Raw genomic sequence first — 8,650 nt, forward strand, 5'->3', positions numbered from 1 at the left:
TAAAATATATTTCTTCATAGGCCACCTAGGAAACACTGGGATAGTGGAAATAAATGCATTTGAGTTGAAGAATCAGAAGATTTGGATTTAAATCATAGCTTTTTTTTTTTTTAACTTTTATTTTAAGGTCAGGGGTACAAGTGCAGGCTTGTTGCATAGGTAAACTTGTGTCATGGGGGTTTGTTGCACAGATTATTTCATCACCCAGGTGTTAAACCTAGTACCCATTAGTTATTTTTCCTGAGCCTCTCCCTCCTTTCCCACTTCACCCTCCAAAAGGCCCCCGTGTGTGTTGTTCCCCTCTGTGTCCACGTGTTCTCATCATTTAGCTCCCACTTATAAGTGAGAACATACAGCATTTGGTTCTCTGTTCCTGTGTTAGTTTGCTAAGGATAACGGCCTTCAGCTCCATCCATGTCCCTACAAAGGATATGATCTTGTTCTTTTTTATGGTTTCAAGCTTTGCTTTTTGCTAGTCAGGTGATTTTGAGGAAGTAATCTTGGTTTCTTTACGTATGAAATTATGACCATAATACATAAGTTATAGTGTTGTTATGGTGATAAATAGGATCATGTATGGGAATGCACTTTGAAAAAGTGAAGACAATGCACATTATTAGTTGTTATTGTTAAACAAAGAGAAAATTAGTGTGTTGGGAGGAGAAAGTACTATTGTTTTAATAGTAGTTTATTCAGAAGGATAGAAGGTGTAGAAAATATCTATAGTTTAAGGAATGGATATACAAAAATGTTTATTGTATTAGGTGGATCAGAAAATGGAAGAAAAGTTAATCAAATACTGCAAAAAGACAGGGCGCAAAACCCACCTAAATTTTCTTGATAAAAAGAGCATTTTTAGTATAGGTCCAATATAAAATTGTGACAGTTTTATGTGAAGTTTAAAAAATATAATTTCAAGTATTAAAAACTTAATTATATATGAATCAAAAGTTATTGTAACAGTAATTAATGTTTTATGTATTTCATTACAATCATTAATTCTCTCCTAATACTGATATAATTTCTTAATTGATCTCTAGTGTCTAACGTAAACCATGTTAAGGCCCCTGAATATGTGTTACTTAATTGCAAGGTGTACGAATAGTAAAAACTAGAGCTCCTCAGAATCGAACCATGTTTATTAATAAAAAGTTCTTTGAAACATATTCCAGGCCACGTGCAGTGGCTCACGCCTGTAATCCCAACACTTTGGGAGGCTGAGTCGGGTGGATAGCTTGAGTCCAGGAGTTCGAGACCAGCCTGGGTAGGACAGTGAGACCCTCTCCCTACAAAAAAATACAAAAATTAGCCTGGCATGGTGGCATGTGCCTGTAGTCCCAGGTACTCAAGAGGTTGAGGTGGGAGGATGACTTGAACCTGGGAGGCAGAGGTTGCAGTGAGTCGAGATTGTGCCATTGCATTCTAGCCTGGGTGACACAATGAGAAGCTGCCTCAAAAAAAAAACAAAAAAAAACAAAAGAAACATATTCCAACATTTCTCCACCCTCTTTATTCCTTGACTACCTGCTATGCCCTCTTATTCTTGCCAGGGATCTTGCCTTCAACTTCATAAACTAGTGATTGTTTGAGCCACTGTCAACTTCCGGTCCCCAAATTGCTGCACCTGAACTGCCTTACCTTCGCCCTGGACCGATGAAGGGGGCGTGTCTCCATTCTGGGTTCTGAACTTTGTGCTCACTGTGTCTTCTGCACTCTCTGTGACTCCAGTCTTGTCCTCTCTGCCAGCTTTTTGCACCAACATTAAACACTTTCACAACTTCCCCTGGTCACAGGTTCCCGTCTAGCACAGCCTTGACTCTTTCTATCCCTTGTGGCCAAATCTGTCCTGTCCAAAGAACTCTATTCCTAATGTGGTAATTTGTCATCCTTTGCATCCTTCACTTTCCAATTCAGCCTCCATATTTCTGTTTCCTTAGAATATTGTTTTCCCCCACCAAAGTATAATCCATAAACATTTGTATATACTTTTTTTTTTTTTTTGAGACGGAGTCTCGCTCTGTCGCCCGGGCTGCAGTGCAGTGGCCGGATCTCAGCTCACTGCAAGCTCCGCCTCCCGGGTTTACGCCATTCTCCTGCCTCAGCCTCCCGAGTAGCTGGGACTACAGGCGCCAGCCACCTCACCCGGCTAGCTTTTTGTATTTTTTAGTAGAGACGGGGTTTCACCGTGTTAGCCAGGATGGTCTCGATCTCCTGACCTCGTGATCCGCCCGTCTCGGCCTCCCAAAGTGCTGGGATTACAGGCTTGAGCCACCGCACCCGGCCATTTGTATATACTTTTAAAGAAACTCTGGCTATGTGCAGTGGCTCATGTCTGTAATCTCAACACTTTGGGAGGCTGAGATGGGAGGATCACTTGAGCCCAGGAGTTTGAGACTAGCCTGGGCAACATAGGGAGATGTTATCTCTACAAAAAAAAAAAAAAAAAAAAAACAAATTAGGCATGGTGGTGCACGCCTGTGGTCCTAGCTACTTGGGAGGCTGTGGTGGAAGGATCAGTTGTGCCTGTAAGATTGAGGCTGCAATGAGCAATCATTGTGCCACCGCACTACAGCCTGGGCAACAGTGCAAGATGCTATCTCAAAAAAAAAAGACAAAAAGAGTTTCCAAATCCTCAAAATTTAAAAAGTATAAAAAAGTATAATAAAAGAAAATAATATATAAAATCTGCCTGTAATGCCTCTATATAAATTGTTCACATGCTTCATTTCCCCTCACATGCCTTTTTCCTGTAGGTAGATTTCTTGTGGTCATAGCTCCCATACTGACTTTTTTTTTTTTTTTTAGATGGAGTTCGCTATTGTTGCCCAGGTTGGAGTGTAATGGCATGATCTCGGCTCACTGCAACCTCCGCCTCCCAGGTTCAAGCAATTCTCTTGCCTCAGGCTCCCAAGTAGCTGGGATTACAGGCTTGCACCACCACACCCGCCCAATTTTGTATTTTTAGTATAAACAGGGTTTCTCCATGTTTGTCAGGCTAGTCTTAAACTCCCAACTTCAGGTGATCTGCCTGCCTCAGCCTCCCAAAGTGCCACCCATACTGACTTTTAATTCCACTCCAGGAAGCAAGCATAGCCTGGTTCCCAAAACAAGTGGACTGGGATCAAGAGGCTACCTGAGAGAACTTTGTCTTAGTTATTTGAGTACTATATTCGTATTAAGATTTAAAAAGACTTCCATGCTAGTAAATCTAACGTACACTTCAATCCGGATTTAAATCTCAATGTCTTAGTCATGTTTGACACAACCGATCATCCCTTCATGACCTCTCTTCTGTCCCTGGTTTTGTAGTGGGTCCTCCTGGTGACCTGTCTACTGTGGTTTATCTCCTCAGTCTCCTCCTGTACTGTTTATTACATGCTGGGATTCCTAAGGGCTGCATCCTGAGTTCCTCTGTTCTTGTCACGCTGCAAATTCTTCTCAGGTGATCCCATTTACTCTTGAGACTCCCATTACCATCTTCATGCTGGTGATTCTTAAATTGATTACTCCAGCAAAGACTTTTCTTAGAACTTCATCACTGTCTATCCAGTGGTCAACTGGACATGTCCACGTCCACATCATGTGTCATAACAGGCATGCAAAGCTCGGAATTTTCTTTTTGTTTGTTTCTTTTCTTTTCTTTTTTTTTTTTTTAACCAAAAACAATGTCTTGTCCATGCAGAAAAGATGAAAAGGTTTACTTCATTTCAATATACAATGTCCCAATATTATTTTATCCCATGCATGTAACTGCTTGTATCATTATGAGGCTATAGCAGCAAATAAATGAGAAGAAGCTCGATATTTTCTAAAATGGAAATTCTTACTTTCTTCAGTGACTTCCTATCCCCAAATTCTTATTTTCTTCAGTGTCCTCCATTTTATTTTGTTTTACTTATTTATTTTTTGAGATGGAGTCTTACTCTGTTGCCCAGGCCGGAGTGCAGTGGCGCAATCTCGGCTCACTGCAACCTCTGCCTCTCGGGCTCAAGTGATTCTCCTGCCTTAGACTCCCGAGTAGCTGGGATTACAAGTGCCCGCCACCACGTCAGGCTAATTTTTGTATTTTTAGTAGAGCCGAGGTTTCACCATGTTGGCCAGGCTGGCCTCGAACTCCTGACCTCATGTGATCTGCCCGTCTTGGCCTCCCAAAGTGCTGGAATTATAGGCATGAGCCACCGTGCCCAGCCTGTCCTCCATTGTAGTAAAGGGCACCACCATCCCCTCAGCTGCTCAAGCCAGAAACCTGGGAGTCATTGTTGACTTTTCCTTGACTACTTGATGACTTCCTTTTCCTTACCGTGCCCCCTCCCCATTAATTAATCACCAAGTCTTTTCTATTCTATCTTCTAAATACATCTTCAACCCATTTGCCTCCCCGTATCATCATCACCACACCAAGTGCAAGTTACCATCATCTCTCAAGCAGACTGCTGTGAAAACTTCTTACCCTCACATTACAGCACATTTGATTGCGTTGATTCTCTCCTTACACTCTTTTTTTTTTTTTGAGTTGGAGTTTTGCTCTTGTGGCCCAGGCTGGAGTGCAGTGGCGTGATCTCGGCTCACTGCAACCTCTACCTCCTGGGTTCAAGTGATTCTCATGCCTCAGCCTCCCAAGTAGCTGGGATTACAGTTGCTCACCACCACACCCAGCTAATTTTTATATTTTTGGTAGAGATGGGGTTTTACCATGTTGGCCAGGCTAGTCTAGAACTCCTGACCTCAGTGGTCCACTTGTCTTGGCCTCCGGAAGTGCTGGGATTACAGGAGTGAGCCACCATCCCCAATCTCTCCTTATACTCTTGAAAGGTTTCTTGTTGCCTCTAGGATAAAAGCCCAAATCCCTAAGACTGATGAGATGCTTTGTGATCCTCCCTCTGCCTAGTTGTTGAGGTTCAACATATCTCATTCCATATCCCATTCTTTCTGTTCCAGAAATTGTCCTCTCAGTTCTTTCCAATAAGAAGCCACTCTTCTTCCATCTTGGAATTTTGCCTGGAATATATTAGCTTAACCTAACCAACTTGAACATAGATAAGTTATTCTTTTATTTTTTTGAGACAGAGTCTCATTCCGTCACTCAGGCTGGAGTGCAGTGATACAGTCTTGGTTCACTGCAACCTCCGCCTCTTGGGTTTAAGCGAGTCTTCTGCCTCAGCTGTCTAAGTAGCTGGGACTACAAGCACACACCACCATGTCCAGCTAATTTTTTTTTTTTGAGACAGAGTTTTGTTCTTGTTGCCCAGGCTGGAGTGCAATCTCGGCTCACCATAACCTCCACCTCCTGGGTGCATGCGATTCTCATGCCTCAGTCCCCCCGAGTAGCTGGGATTACAAGTATGCACCACCATGCCCAACTAATTTTTGTATTATTAGTAGAGACGGCGTTTCATCATGTTGGCCAGGCTGGACTCGATCTCCCGGCCTCAGGTGGTTCACCCGCCTCAGCCTCCCAAAGTGTTGGGATTACAGGTGTGAGCCACCACGCCTGGCCTAATTTTTGTATTTTTAGTAGGGATGGGGTTTCACCATGTTGGCCAGGGTGGTCTTAAACTCCTGACCTCAAGTGATCCACCTGCCTCAGCCTCCCAAAGTGCTGAGATTACAGGAATGAGCCACCGTACCTGGCCAGATAAATTATTTTTTAGGTTTTATCTTAAATATCACTTAGTCAAAGAACTTCTGTGAACTCTCACCCACAGTTTGTACTCCTTCTCAGCTTTATAAGTTATATTTGTATAACTCTTCAACTTTCCAGCTGCTAATCTCTATGCCCCATGGGGGCAATGAACTTATTATGCCTGACACACAATAGGCATAGAATAAATAATTGGTGAAGCAATAGATTTTTCAGAAATGCTTTACTTCCGGCTAATAACATATTTAATATTTATTTATCACAATAGATCTGAATAACTCTTTTCATTAACTAGGTTGCATTAATTGCGAGTGTGATGATTTTTTTTTTTAATTTTCCAAATTAATTTTTTTTTTTTTTTTTTTTTAGAGATGAGAGTCTGCTATGTTGACCAGGCTGGTCTTGAACTCCTGGCCTCCCATGATCCTCCTGCCTCAGCCTCTCAAAGTGCTGGGATTACTGGTATGAGCCATTGCACCCTGCCTGATTTTTTTTTTTTTTTTACTCTTGACCAATACAGTAAATTATTTGAAGGTTTAAAATTTTGTATTTTTCCTGCTAGACTTTCTGTCTTTATATGGAGATGGTAAGAAAAACCTTTTACTTTGGGCACCATAATTTAATTAATAATATAGCTGTCATTTATTAGATACTTGTTATTTTCCAGGGATAGTCCTCAGTGCATAGTGTGTATTAGTTGATTTAAAACAAGTTTATGGGCTGGCTGCAGTGGCTCATGCCTGTAATCTCAGCACTTTGGGAAGCCAAGGTAGGTGGATCACCTGAGGTCAGGAGTTCAAGACTAGCCTGACCAACATGGTGAAACCCCATCTCTACCAAAAATACAAAAATTAGCCAGGCGTGGTGGCACGTGCCTGTAATCCCAGCTACTCCGGAGGCTGAGGCAGGAGAATCGCTTGAACCCAGGAGGTAGAAGTTGCAGTAAGCTGAGATGGCACCATCGCACTCCAGCCTGGGCGACAGAGCAAGACTCCATCTAAATAAATAAATAAAACAAGGTTATGAAGTAGTTATTATTTTCACCCTTGCACTGGAGTGTAATTTTATCGCTTTGTTCATTGCTCCAAGGGCAGCATGGAGGAGGCCTCTGTCTGTTGCTGACATACCTCTTCATTGGGTCATATTGTACAGTTAGTTACACTAGATTCTGACCATGACAGGAACTTTTTCCTGGCTCGCACAGACAGCTCTCAGGCCTCACTGCCAGAGGATTGTCTTCCGTCATGTGCTGCCTCTTGTATCACAGCTTCTTCTCTGGTGGTTTTGGCTCCATCTTATTTCATGACTGCCAGAGGAATTTATGTGGTCATGCATTGCCCTTGATGTCACCGTAGCCAGTCCCTGTGATTTCTTTGAATACGGTGGTTCTTCTAAAGATGTTCAGAAAGGAGAATACTGCGAGGGACCTGCACTTGGCTCCTATCCTGAGTCCTCTTTGGGCATAAGGGTGGGAAGCAGTGAATATGTCAGGGGAGCTGGGCAAGGCCTGGAAGCTGAGGGCACAGGTTCTGGAGCCAAACAGACTTGGCTTCAAATTCAGCCTGCATCTGTTCCTAGGTGTGTCCCTGGTCATGGCAAGTGACACAGGCCAGTGCTGGGGTAATGCAGAAAGGAGGAGAAGCATGCAGGCTGGAGGGATCATGAATAGCCACACAGAGGAGGGAAGAACCTACCTATTTTTTTTGAGATGGAGTCTTGCCCTGTTGTCCAGGCTGGAGTGCAGTGGTGCGATCTCGGCTCACTGCAAGCTCCACCTCCCAGGTTCAAGCACTTTTCCTGCCTCAGCCTCCTGAGTAGCTAGGATTACAGGCACGCACTACCATGTCTGGCTAATTTTTGTATATTTAGTAGAGACGGTGTTTCACCATATTGGTCAGGCTGGTCTCGAGCTCCTGACCTCGTAATCCGCCTGCCTCGGCTTCCCAAAGTGCTGGGATTACAGGGGTGAGCCACCGCGCCCAGCCCGAACCTACCTTTTAGGATGAGTAAAATTTGGACAAATAGAAGGGAGCAAAAAGGTATTCTAGGCTGGGGACAGCAGCATGCACCAAGGCGTAGAGTTAGGAATGAGCATAGAAGAAGATAAAATAAGTCAATATTGATTCTAAGATGCAATATTTTTGGGGGGCGGGAAATGAGAAATTGGAAGATGAGCTGACTTGAGGAACAATGGAGAGTTTAATTTTGGACTCATGAATTAGCATTTCCTATGGAATGTCCAAGCAGAGCTGTTCAGAGAGTAGTCAGAGTTGCAGACAATATTTAAATATAGGCAAGAAGGCAAGAGCTGGAAAGGTATATACAGTAGATATGAGAAAGAGCTGTACCTTAATGTACAGGCTTAGAGAAAAGAAAAGAGGAAGCATGTTTGTTGAAGATGTGTTCAATAAACAGAATAAATGAAGGAAGAAATGGAAGGAAGAAAGAAGGAAAGGAGGAGAGAGAGAAAAGAAAAGAAAACAGTAGGATGTATGAATGAAGAGAGAAAAGAATAAAATTGTGGCCATGTGGCATCATGGAAGACCAGGGAGGAGAGAGTTCAAAGAAAGGAAGAGCTATCAATAGCATCCAATAGCAATTTAAGATATATATTTCTAGCTGGAAGGCAGAGGAAGACATCCAATTAAAGACAGTCCAAAAGTAGCATTAGGACATGGAGACGGCTGTTATATAGAAATTTTGGGTATAAGACAAAGATGCCCATTATCACTGCTATTATTTTACATTGATTTGAAACTTGTAATTCAATGCCTAAGTACAAGAGAAAGAGGTATAATTATTGAAAATAAACACAACAAATAAGCAAAACATTAACTCTTTGTAAATCATATTATCCTCTACCAACAAAGTACCCCAAAGATGTAAGTTTTTTAAAAAAACTGTTAAAACAAAAAAAAGACTCAAATTAATTTAAATGTTTACTACAACTAATCAAAATCCCAATTCACTCTTGTGGTGACTTGACAGACTAACAGTAAGGTTAGAAGG

The 8,650-nt window shown here is 42.3% G+C and overlaps 1 non-coding gene across 1 annotated transcript; it reads right to left on the bottom strand.

Annotated features, from left to right (window-relative positions):
- Positions 1-3,663: 3,663 nt before the first annotated feature.
- On the bottom strand, positions 3,664-3,794 carry LOC117079695. Its single transcript, XR_004435550.1, has one exon. It is a non-coding gene; the product is annotated as a small nucleolar RNA SNORA20 (small nucleolar RNA).
- Positions 3,795-8,650: the final 4,856 nt, after the last annotated feature.

This window comes from Trachypithecus francoisi, unplaced genomic scaffold, assembly GCF_009764315.1.
Source record: "Trachypithecus francoisi isolate TF-2019V2 unplaced genomic scaffold, Tfra_2.0 Lachesis_group7, whole genome shotgun sequence".
Taxonomy (NCBI): domain Eukaryota; kingdom Metazoa; phylum Chordata; class Mammalia; order Primates; family Cercopithecidae; genus Trachypithecus; species Trachypithecus francoisi.